The sequence below is a fragment of the Mirounga angustirostris genome, unplaced genomic scaffold (genome assembly GCF_029215605.1).
Source record: "Mirounga angustirostris isolate CCGP_5_RB_7025 unplaced genomic scaffold, mMirAng1.0.hap1 SCAF_8, whole genome shotgun sequence".
NCBI lineage: Eukaryota > Metazoa > Chordata > Mammalia > Carnivora > Phocidae > Mirounga > Mirounga angustirostris.
The window spans coordinates 1,937,938-1,951,250 of NW_026991716.1; the positions used below are offsets into that span (position 1 = coordinate 1,937,938).

The 13,313-nt window shown below is 37.1% G+C and overlaps 1 pseudogene; it reads right to left on the minus strand.

Annotated features, from left to right (window-relative positions):
• Positions 1 to 11,793: 11,793 nt before the first annotated feature.
• Positions 11,794 to 12,527, minus strand: LOC123837368 (centromere protein H-like; annotated as a pseudogene).
• Between the last annotated feature and the right edge of the window lie 786 nt (positions 12,528 to 13,313).

Sequence of the window (13,313 nt, forward strand, 5' to 3'; positions counted from 1 at the left end):
AGTTATATAAAAATGGTACAACTTTACAAATTATTAGCAATAGCTAAACATGGCCAAAAAGTGAACTTAGGAGACCTATCTCTGACATCATAATGAACACCTGATGAATATGTAGATTTTTGAAGTTTGGCTAGACTGTTCTGTGTCAGAATCCAGGAATCTGAACTCTGTCTGGAACTTTATAAGCATGAATTTTTAGTACATCATCTGTCTACATGAATTCTACTTCTACAATTATCTGTCTTCTTGCCATTGCCAACTTTATTAAAAGTCATGTTTCAGTCCAGCATTTCCTTCCTTGTGTAATTATCCCTACGGTCCTCTTTTTTCCTAGATTTGTCAAAGGAAAATACAACCATTAATAATATCATTAAGTGTGACCGCCAATCCTATTTTTATGGTTAACAGGAAAGGGGATCAAGGTAAGAAAAATTAATTTATTGTTAGAAAATAAATAAATTAAATAAATAAATTACCTGCCTTCTTTTAAAGTATCCATGAAGAAATATTGTCAGGATTTACTTCTGTTCTCATTCTTGTTTTCTTATTCTTTGCTCTTCTCTGAAAATTAACTTTAGTTCTAGGAAGTTGGTTAGTGGTCTCTGTTCTTGAAGATATCTGCCCTCTTGTGACTTTACCTTGTAACTTGCTTCTGAGCTTGAGAATAAATTCTACGAGGACATCAGTGTGAGAGAGCAACTGCTCACCAGAGGAGTGTACAATTCACAACCACAACTGTGACCTCAGTTACTTTGACCCTCAGCTGGTGTTGAGCTGAAACACAGGACCCTTTGTGAAGCCATACTGAGGCTTCAGCACATCCCACACCAGGAGTCTGAGATCAGATCTTCAGACTCCTAAAGGACTATTCTGAGGTAATAAAGACCATTTATACTTTAAATTCTTACTAAATGTCTCAGATTGGAGACCTAAAAATGTTTTCCTCTCTTCACTAAAGCCTTTGGGAACGTATGTTCCATTGAAGCAATTAGACAAGTTTGCTTTGACCAGAAAGGAAGACCGGTGGGACACATATAAGAAAACTCAGATCCGTGCTTCTGTCAGAGTTTGAACATGGGGGCCCTCATGTTCACTTTGAATAAGATCCCTATTTCCTTTAGCTCACCTCTGAGGCCAAGGAGACTTAGCCAAGCCTGAGACTATCCCAAAGGATTTAGTGTTCTTTTAAGTGCCAGAAGTTTGTTTTTAGTTTTGTCATGATTTCAAACTTACAGAAGAATTGTAAGATTGGTACAAATCCTGCATTATTTCCTACATTATTTGAGAACAGTTTGCTCCATCATACTCAAGTACCTTAGTGTACTTCCTATAAACAAGGTCATTCTCTTATATAACCATAATACAACCATTAAAATTATGAAGCTTATATTTACACATTATGACCTAATTCACACTCTCCATTCAAGTTTTAACTGTTGTCCCATTAATATTGCATATAGCAAAAGGATCCAATTCAGGATCATGTATTGCATTGATTTCCCATATCTCTTTAGTCTCCCCAATCCAGAAAAGTCCCTCAGTCTTTCCTTGACTTCTATGACTTTGATACCTTTGAGGAGTATAGAATAGTTATTATAAAATAAGCCCAATTCCTCAACATGGTCTTATCTGATATTTCCTTATGATTAGATAGTTTACACATCTTTGGCAGAAATATCATAGAGCCCAGGGGTGCCTGGGTGGCTCAGTTAGTTAAGCCTCCCACCCTTGGTATCAGCTCAGGTTATGATCTTGCAGTCATGGGATCAAGCCCTGCGTCAGGCTCTGCACTCAGCACGGAGTTTGCTTCAGGTGGTCTCTCCTTCTCCCTCCCACTCACTCTCTCTGTCTTTCAAATAAATAAATAAATAAAATCTTGAAAAAAGAAAGAAATATCATAGAGATGATGCTGTGTCCTCACTGCATCTTATCAGGAAGGCACAAGAGGTCAGTTTGGCTCATTACAGGTGATATGAACTTTGATCACTTGATTAAGGTAGCATGTTCTGGGTTTCTCCACTTAAAGTTCCTCTTCTTTCTTAATGTAAATATCCCGTTCCTCATTACTTTCTCTATTTACTTTAGTACTTATTAATGTTTCTTGGCTGAATTAATTATAACTATGATTTTCTAATTCCACTGTTCTTTCTACAGTTATTAGTTGGTATTTTACTTAAGGAAAAAAAAAATCACTCTTCTTCCTTCCTCTTTTTCTCTCTTTCTTCTGTCTTTCCTTCCCTCTCCACTCCCTCTTTCTTCCATTCAATATGGATTCCTATTTATTCAATTGGTTACAACATATCAATATCATTATTTATTTATATGCTGAAATTGTCCCAGATTTGTACTGCAGGAACTCCTCCAGCCTGGCTTCTACGTCCATTTTAAAGAAACGTTTATGGGGCACCTGAGTGGATTGGTCAGTTAAGTGCCTCCCTTTGGCTCAGGTCATGATCCCAGGGTCCTGGGATCAAGTCCCTTGTCAGGCTTCCTGCTGGAGCCTGCCTCTCCCTCTGCCCTTTACACCCCCTTCATACTCTCTTTCACTCTCTCTCAAATAAATAAATAAAAATCTTTAAAATGAAAAAAAAAAGAAACATTTACTTTGAAATAATTTTAGATTTACAGAAGGGATGCAGCATAGTACAGAGTTCATGTGCTCTTCACCTGTCTTCTACTACTGTTAAAATTTTATGTAACCATGGTTCTGTGTCCTTTGACCTGTCCCTATCATTATTTGAACACTTCCTTGCTTTTTAACACAAGATATTCCAGATTCATCTTATCCTTCTCTTGTCCCAACTCTAGACTCAGCCATTTCTGCAAGGGGTCCTAACCCACAAGGATTTGTGGCAATTTGCCTCCACTTTGTGAAATCAGTCTTTTGCCAGTTTCCAGATATGAGCTAGCACACAGAATGAGAGATCATGGAACTAGAACGAGATCGGTTCCCACTGAGGAAGGACATGCACTGCCACAGTGTTTATAAACTCTGGCTGGGCTTCAGCAGCAATCTCCCCAGTTCCTCCTTGAATGGTACTGTGGTAACTTACCAGATTGACCGCATATGGGAGAAAGGAAATTCTCAGAGTTTTCAAGGATTTTTGGCTATGGGGGCTGAGATAACATTGATACCAGGAGACACAAATGCCATCGTGGACCCTCTGTTAGAGTGGAGACACATGTTGGCTGATTGATGAATGGAGTCCTGGCCCAAGTACATCTCAAAATGGGTCTGTATTAGTCTTATATTGTGGCTTTTACAAATCATCACAAACTTGGTGGCTGGAAACACCACAAGTTGATTAACTGAGAGCTCTGTAGTCAGAAGTCCAACATGGGAGTCACTGGGCTAAAATCAAGGTGTCCATGGAGCTGCATTCCTTTCTGGAGGCTCCAGGAGGGAACTTGTGTCCCTGCTGTTTCTAGCCTCTAGAGGCTGCCTGTACTATCTGGCTTGTGGCCCCTTGCTCTATCTTCAAAGCCACCATTTGACTGAGTCTCATGTTGTTTTTCTGAGTTGTCTGTCGTTGCACTCTCTCTGATCACAGCGGGGTAAAATCCTCTGCTTTTAAGAACTCATGTGATTAGATTGGGCCCAGTCTAGATAATTCAGGATAATCTCCCCATCCCAAACTCCATATCCCTAATCATGTCTGCAAAATCCCTTTTGTCATAAGGTAGCATTCACAGATTCTAGTGACATCTTTGGGGAGCTATTAGTGTGCCTGTCAGAGTTCAGTGGATCCATGGATCTTATGGTGGTCATTTCCTATGCTCCAGAGCATAACTGGGATGAACTGGTTCGCATTCGTTCTTTTTTTTTTTTTCTCTTACTATATTGCTGGCTGATTATAAAAGGGTATAACTCAGAATGGCCAGATGGAAGAGATGCATAGGGTAGGGTATGGGAAAAGGGTGTGGAGCTTCCACACCCTCTCCAAGGGCACCACTGTCCCCAAATCTCCACATATTCATTAACCCAGAAACTCTCCCGCATTGGTTCTTGACTTGTTGACTGGGGTCCATTGTGGTATAAAAGGCTAAAAGGAGGCCCATTAAACTTCCCCCAACTCCCAGCCACAATAGTATATCAGAATCAATATCACATTATGGTTGACGCAGCAGATTAATGCCACCCTCAAAGACTTAAAGGTATAGGGATAGTAGTTTCCATCATATCCCCATTCCATTCACCAGTCTGGCTCCTACAAACATCAGATGGATTGTCATGGGTGACAGTGGTTTATTGCAAGTTCACCAAATGGTAGCACCATTGCAGCTGTGGTGTTGAATAAGGTATCGTTAATAAAACGGGTCCACATACATGCTAGTCATTATTACACACTCATTGACCCAACAATGCGGACAAGTAGAGCCAGTTTGGATTCACTTGGTGTGGACAACAATATACATTTACAATATATTTCAGAGATATGTTAATTTTTTGTCCTCATTGATAGTAGAGCCTGAAAGGACCTTGATTATCTGGACATTCTGAAGAGCGTCATACTCCTCACCATATTGATGACATTATGTTAACTGGCCAGGTCATCAGGGAAGTGGCAACTACTCTAGATGCTTTTTAGGGTACATTTACCACACAGAGTGGGAAATAAACTCTACAAGATTTAGAGTTCTGTCACATCAATAACATTTTAAAGTGGTTAGGGGAAAATAGGTAGTCCAGATCCCTATGTCATTTACTTTAGTTTTACCAATGCCTCTCTCTCAACTTACACCAATACAGTAGTGGGGGGTTCACTAGGACCACCTGAAACAGGAAGGAAAACACAGACCTGGTTAACAGATGAATCAGCTTGGTATGTTGGTGAGAGCCAAAAATAGAGTGCTGCTGATTTATAACCCCGCCCCCCACTCCAGGATGTCTAGGAAAGACACTGGTGAGAAGAAATCCTCCCAATGGGCAGAGCTTCAGGCCAACCACCTAGTCATCCACTTCCTATTGAGAAAACATAGGTCTGAGGTAAGGATCTACTATATTCCTAGGCAAAGGTGAGTGGGTTTGCTGGTCTATCAGGGACCTGGAAGGAACAAGATTGGAAATTTGAGGACAAGAGGGTCTGAGGAGTAAATAAATATGTGAGTGGATCTGTAAGAGTGGCCACACCAAGTATGCGTCTCTGTATCACATTTGATGACCACCCGAGAAATTAACTACAGAGGAGGCAATAAATAGCACCACACATGGGCCCAATAGGGGCTCCCTCTCACCAGCATTGACCTGGTTATTGCTGCTGTGAACCTATGTACCTAAGAGAACTGGAAGCAGGGCACCTGGGTGGCTCATTGGTTAAGCGACTGCCTTTGGCTCAGGTCGTGATCCTGGAGTCCCAGGATCGAGTCCCTGCATCAGGCTTCCTGCTTAGCAGGGAGTCTGCTTCTTCCTCTGACCCTCCCCCTTCTCATGCTCTTTCTCTCAAATAAATAAATAAAATCTTAAAAAAAAAAAAGAATTGGAAGCACACTTTTGGATAAATGTTGCTTGAAAATGAAAATTGAAGTTGCAGTCTATTTAAAACTGAAAGACAAAGAAGTCATTATATATGAACACCTGTAGTGTAGGGCCAAAGGAAAGAGGAAAGATTTATAGCATTAAGTCCTGTTGACAGAAACCAAACAAAATGGGAAAAATGAATTAAAGTTTCAATTCAAAATGGTAGGAAAATAACAGAAAAATGGATGAAAGAAGAAAGACTAGAACAAAGAAGACTAAAGGAGAAATTGATGAAATAAGGTCAAAATGAAAAATAGTTAATCCATATAACTAATATTTTCTGTTCAAAAGATGCATGAAATAGGTAATTGGTTAGTATGATCTTGAAAAAAGAATTAACAAAGTAGCATGAAGGAGAATTAGAAGAATGAAAAAGATACAAGAAGATTTTAAAACAAGTATTAGAGAATGTTTTTCAACTCCATCACAATCTGTGATGTACTAGACAATATGAGCAATATTCCATGAAATATATGTACCAAAATTGGCTCCCAATATGAAAACGTTAATATTCAATACATAATTCCATAGAAGTAATTGGAAATGTAATAAATATCTATTTCTCTAAGACACACAGATGGTTTTATGAATGATTTTATCAAACTTTCAAAGAACACATAATTCCCACAATCATTTCAAATCATTGGAAACTATGAAAAGCTACTCAAGTCATTTTACAAGGCTGGAATCATCCTGATATTATTGTCAGACCAAGATAGTAAAAGAGAAAAAAGTTAGGCTCAGCTGTGAGCATAGAAAGAAATATTCCAAATAAAATTTTAGTAAACAGAATCAGTATAAAGAAAAATAACTATAATATGAACAAATGGAGATTATTCCAACAAAGCAAAGAAGGCTTAATATTATGAAAAACATAATTTACCACATCTACAGCTAAAAGTGAAAAAAAAAATCATGGGACAGATATTTCCCACCAATAGGATGCTTTCCACATAAATATGAAAAGATTTACCTTCTCTCTCTCCCCTCCTCTCTCTATAAGTATATTTATACTTGGTATATAACTCAAGAGGATTAAAAGGATATAAAGTAAGCATGTTGATACCAAAAAATATTCTGTTAAATTTAGTATTCATTAATGATCGGTACCTTGAGTATATGGTCCATGAGTTGGGAACACAATGATAGGCAAGCTACCAGAAAACCCAAGTAGAGTGACTTAAACAATTAGATGTTTATTTATCTTATGAACAAAAATACAGTTCAGGTTTGGTGAAGGAGCCAACAGTGTTATCACAGAATCCAAACTTTGTCTACATTTCTGTTCCATTATCTGTTAGGTAACACATTCATGCCCTGGCAAGTCCCCTACAGTTTCACTAAGACACCAGCCTCTCCTAGCCTTATGTGTGCTTTGCAGGTAGGAAACTAGGTAAGAGAAGAATAAAACAATGAAAATACTTGAGATAATAAAGATGTTGATTGTTTAGTGTTATGATGATATCCCTGAAGCCCTAAGAAATTTGGCACTCAAACTATCAGAACTGATGAGCGTTTGGAAGGAAATTGAGCCATATGCAAAATCAGTGACAAAACTTTTTTGCTGTTGCAAACCAGAAATAACCATTGGACACTAAATAAGAAAATGCTATTAAGAAGAGTGAAAACAATGAAGAAAAATATCAACTTTAGCAAAGTCTTGAGTAACTACAGAAATATGCCATATTTTTGGAAGAGAAGCCTTAGTAGTTTACAGTTAATTTTGCTTAAATGAATTTATAAATTTATTTCCATCCCAATAAAACATCATCATAAGATTTTAAAATAATCTCAAAAAACTAATCTTAGACTATAAAGGGAATTTTCAATGAAAAATCATTATAGGATATTTTAATATATGGGAAAACCTAACTTTTTAATAAATATTTTATTTTAGAATTGTTTTAAACTTACAGAAAAATTATAAAGATAGTACAGAGAGTTTCCATATAGCCCACATCTAGTTTCATCTATTATTTTTTTAAGATTTATTTATTTATTTATTTATTTATTTATTTATTTATTTGAAGGCAAGAGAGTGCACGCATGAGCAGAGTGAGGGGCAGAATGGGAGGGAGAGGGACAAGCAGACTCTGCTCTGAGCACTGAGCCCACAGACCCTGAAATCAATGACCTGAGCACCTAAGCAGAAACCAAGAGGTGTTTAACTGACTGAGACACCAGGCACCCCTCTTCTATTATTAATACCTTATAATAATATGGAATATTCATCATAATTAACAAACGAATACATTTACATTATTATTAACTGAAGTCCATACTTTATTCACATTTCCTACATTTCTACTTAGTGTACTTTTTTCCATTTCAAAATCCTTAACAAACTAAATTTAAACTGTATTAAAAAAGTAATTATGTAGGAGGGATCAACCACACTTGAAGAGAAGAACAAAAAAAGGGACTTGGCCCACAATTCATTTGTAATATTTAAAATTGTGATATTAACATAAAAACAGGCAAGCAGATCAATAGAACAGAATCAAGTATCCACACGGACAAGTGCTGTGTTGATTTTAGTACACAATAAAGAAGGGGTTATTCAATAATTAGCATTTGCAGAAATGGGCTATTTTGGAAAATAAAGGAAATTTAGAAATGTGTCTTTCAATACTCAGAAAATTTCAGATGGTTTAATAATTCAGTTTTTAACCTATAAAACTTTAGAGGAATATATATCAGAATATCTCCATGATTTTAGAGGAAGAAAGCTTTATCAAACAAAATGCAAAAAACAAAAGTCACAAAGAAACTGATCAATTGAGAAGGAAAAGCCCTCTACATCAACTAAAGGAAAACTTTTTCCTACTCATTCCACTCACAGAACCCTTCTGTGACCAGATGTGTGGTTTTTTTCTCTACACTGACCAATTCTCTAACCCCAGCTGGGTGTCCTACAATTCATCTCAGATCTGACACTGTCTACTTGGAGTTAGGGTCTGATTCCACAAGTTAAAGGCTCAGTCCCATGGACTACCCTACTTCAGACACAAATTGCAAGTCCCAGGCTATCACCTGTGCTTCTGACCAGGACAAAGATAAAAAATATATATATTTCTTACTATATTATAGTATCACATTAATAAATATCATTACATTGCTTTATAAACTCAGTACAAAAAATACTTTGTTAATAAAACCTTTAAAAAGAACGACAATAGGAGAAAATACTTAACAGTAAAATAAACTTGGGTGCCTGGGTGGCTCAGTCAGTTGGGCGTCCAACTCTTGGTTTTGGCTCAGGTCATGATCTCATGGGTCATGAGATTGAGTCCCGAGTTGGGCTCAGCACTCAGTGGGGAGTCTGCTTGAGATTCTCTCTTTCCCTCTCCGTCTGCCCCTCCCGCCACTAGTACATGTGGGTGCACATGCACTCTCTCTAAATAAATAAATAAATCTTTTTTAAAAATTAAAAAATAAACTGTATGGGGTTTAGAATCCTGAGTAGGTAAAGTAACCATTCGATTCAGTAGGAAAAATACAAATATCAATGGAAATGGAAAAATATATTAATTGTGATTCACAAATGGAGAAAATTCTGTTAGCCAATAAAATATATGAAGATTTTCAAATTCAATGGTAATCAATATGATGCAAATTCAAATAATTTACCATAGTTCACCTATAAAAATGAATTGTAGTGGCACTGTGGGGTGCATGCTAGAAGGGATTATATGTTAATACCATGGAGGAGGCAAAGTTCAGTCTTCCTGTTAACATAGGGTATGAAGTAATTAATAGAATGGGAATAAAAGAAAAGAAACAGTTTAAAAGATAATTCAACAATGTAATTGAAAATCTTTAATGTATGTTGGTAATAGAGAAGACAGAATAGTTAATTGTTATATAATAAAAGAAATGCTGTTCTCCATCATCTAATTTAGTTATTCGATGGTTAACTTGCAGTAATATAGAAACAAAATGTATTCTTCCAAAACAGAAGTAAACTGTCTCATCATATGCTACAGAGAGATATTATAAATATACTCTAGAGAATATACTTTAGAGAAGTATAGGAAGTATAGGAAAGATTTATTTATTTGAAACTGAAAAAAAAGTACACACACTAAAAAAAAAGCCCAGAAAAATATAAAATGAGAGATGAAAAAAACAAAAAAGCAAATTAAAAAATAAAAAAGCAGGGCGCCTGGGTGGCTCAGTTGGTTAAGTGACTGCTTTCGGCTCAGGTCACGATCCTGGAGTCCCTGGATCGAGTCCCGCATTGGGCTCCCTGCTCAGCGGGGAGTCTGCTTCTCCCTCTGACCCTCCCCCCTCTCATGTGCTCTCTCTCTCTCATTCTCTCTGTCTCAAATAAATAAATAAAATCTTTAAAAAAAATAAAAAATAAATAAATAAAAAAGCAGAATAATCCTAGAAATGAGGTATAAAATACAATCTTACTATCTTCTTCCTTAACTATGTGAGGCTATGAATTTCATGTAAGCACTGACTTCGAAAAATTCCAGAAAATAATATTTAGCATTTTGTCAGTATTTTCTAAATGTTTTATAATCGGTAGCCTTTGTAGAAAATTCTAGGTATGGATTATGTCTGTTTGCTTTCAAGATTTGATGTTAGGTTTTACTTCTTACTGTGATCAGGAAATTATGTCTCTAACATTCCTGTTTTTTAGAATTAATTAAAATGTTCTTTATAGTCTAAGACATGGGTACTTCTGGCAAATGCTCCATAGATATTTAAGACAAATGTGTATTCTGTTTTAACTTGTAAATTTTAAAATAAATTTTCATTTAGAACAGTTTTAGATTTACAGAAATATTGTAAAGATAGTACAGAAAGTTTCCAAATAGCTAATATCCATTCCCCTATTACAAACATATTAGCATAATACATTTGTCACGATTAAGAAGCCAATATTGATAATTGGTATTAACTAAAGTCCACGTTTTCCTTATTTTTATCTAATGTTCCTTTTTTTTTGAGATAAAACTAAAATGAGATTTATTTCAATAAAATACAACTGATAGTTGAAAAAACATCAAGATGTGGATACCCTTTTCTAATTTTTCTAGTATTTTAGTTGACTGACAAATGCACAAAAGTATTCCAAATAATGGGGGGTGGAGGGATGGATTAAATGGGTGATGAGTATTGAGGACACCTGCAATTAGCACTGGGGTGTCATATGTAAGTGATGAATCACTAAATTCTACTCCTGAAACTAATATTACACTGTATGTTAACTAACTGGAATTTAAATAAAAACTTGAGGGGCGCCTGGGTGGCTCAGTTGGTTAAGCGACTGCCTTCGGCTCAGGTCATGATCCTGGAGTCCCTGGATCGAGTCCTGCATTGGGCTCCCTGCTGGGCGGGGGGTCTGCTTCTCCCTCTGACCCTCCCCCCTCTCATGTGCTCTCTCTCTCTCTCTCATTCTCGCTCTCTCAAATAAATAAATAAATCTTTAAAAATAAATAAATAAATAAAAACTTGAAACGAAAGAAAGGAAAGAAAGAAAGAAGAAAGAAAGAAAGAAGAAAGAAAGAAAAGGAAAGAAAGAGGGGCACCTGGGTGGCTCAGTCGTTAAGCATCTGCCTTTGGCTCAGGTCATAGTCCCAGGGTCCTGGGATCGAGTCCTGCATTGGGCTCCCTGCTGGGCGGGGAGCCTGCTTCTCCCTCTCCCACTCCCCCTGCTTGTGTTCCGTCTCCCTCTGTCAAATGAATAAATAAAATCTTAAAAAAAAAAAAGAAAGAAAGAGAGAAAAAGGAAGAAAGAGAAATAAGAAAAGAAAAGAAAAAGAAAAAAAGTATTCCAAATGAGAGTTGGGACTGCCAGAAATGTTGTAGAAAAAATGTCCACGTTCAGTGGAAAGCTAGATTAGATGTCTTTTGGGGCCCTTGAAAGGCTAAGACTTTCAGATTCTTTTAGAGAATGCCAGTCACTTTAATTAACATAGTTGAAAGAACAAATTCCATGTTATAGTGTTAAGCTACAAAAACTTTGCAATATTAGTTCCGAAAATACTAAATAAAAATTTTACTTTTTTTTAAAGATTTATTTGAGAGAGCAAGAATGAGAGTACATGAGAGGGAGGAGGGTCAGAGGGAGAAGCAGACTCCCCGCTGAGCAGGGAGCCCGATGCGGGGCTTGATCCCAGGACTCCGGGATCATGACCTGAGCCGAAGGCAGTTGCTTAACCGACTGAGCCACCCAGGCACCCCTAAAAATCTTACTTTAAATTTGCTATTTAAATGACATATTAAAGACTGAAACAAAAAATAACAAAACAGAATTCTTATTAGATCATGGTGAGATTCTTCTCAAGCTGTAGAACAGTCTCCTTAAAGGCAGAATCCTCTGCCCAGTTGGCTTTACTTCCTAAAAGGAGGTTCTGAAACATGTTGAATAACTGTCGTAATTTGTATCTGCAGGTTTTGTTGTATGGTGTTTATCTTGTCTGAATTTTCCCTATGGGCCAAATCATCTTTCTGTTTGTTCTTTTCAGTCTGTATTTCTAAAAGTTTACTTTCTGAAGCTTGTTTTAATTGTAATCTCTTCTTTCTAGCATCAATTAGTTTTTCCTCCAAATCCCAAGATTCCTGGTGTGATTTCATTATTAATTTGTTTAGCTTTAATACGTGTTTCATGTTATCCATGAGCACATTGGTCTTGGGTTAATTTTCTCCAGGTTTTTTTTAAGTGCAGTTGAAAGTTGCATACTGTCTAATGCAAGCATTTTTATTTCAAAAGCAATTTTCACATCTTCCATTTCATTTTCCAGGTCTTCAATTTTAGCTTCAATTTGCTTATCTTGCATAATTTGTTCTGGAGTTTTTTCTTTATTTGCATCAACCACTGATTTATATTCCAAGAGCTGTTGTTTTGTCTGCGCTCTCAGCCTGAGCAGCAGGGTCAAGTGGTCCTCGGGACGCGCCCTTTGGGCGCCAGCGACCTATGGTGGCTCGCCTTCCCCGCCTCCCACTCTGGAGTCCACGGTTTGGTGGCCGCTTGCTCTTGGGGTTGCTTCTCCATTCTGACTGGCGTGAAGAGGAATTGCCTGGGACAGAAAGATGCAGCCTCAGGACTCGATTTTCCCGCCACTAAACTGACCTATCTAATGTCCTTTTTCTGCTGCATGATCCTATCCAGCACACCACACTATTTAGTGTTAGGTTTATATCTAGTCGTCGTATTGCCTTAGACTTTTCCTGGTTGTGAGTTTCTCAGACTTTCCTTGTCTTTGATGACCTCCACAGTTTGGAGGGTTTCTGTCCCTCAACTGATATTTGTCTGATTTTTTTCCTTATAATTAGACTGAGATTATATGCTTCCAGGAGGAAACACAGGCAGATAAAGTGCCATTCTCATGAAATCCTATCAAGGGTACATACTATCAACATGACTTACCCTGTCGATGCTCTGGATTACCTGGCTGAAGTGTATTTGTCAGATTTCTCCACTGTAAAGTTACCCTTTTCCCCTTCTGCATACCTTCCATACACTTCTGGAGTAGATCACTATGTGAATATCAGAGTTACAGAGTAAGAGTTGTGACTCCACCTCCTTGAGGGTGGAATATTCACATAATTTAGAGTTTTTCTTTTGTTTATTTTATTTTATTTTATTTTATTTTATTATGTTATGTTAGTCACCATACAATATATTATTAGTTTTTGATGTAGTGTTCCATGATTCATTGTTTGCATATAATACCCAGTGCTCCATGCAGAACGTGCCCTCCTTAATATCCATCACCAGGCTAACCAATCCCCCCTCCCCTCTAAAACCCTGTTTGTTTCTCAGAGTCCATAGTCTCTC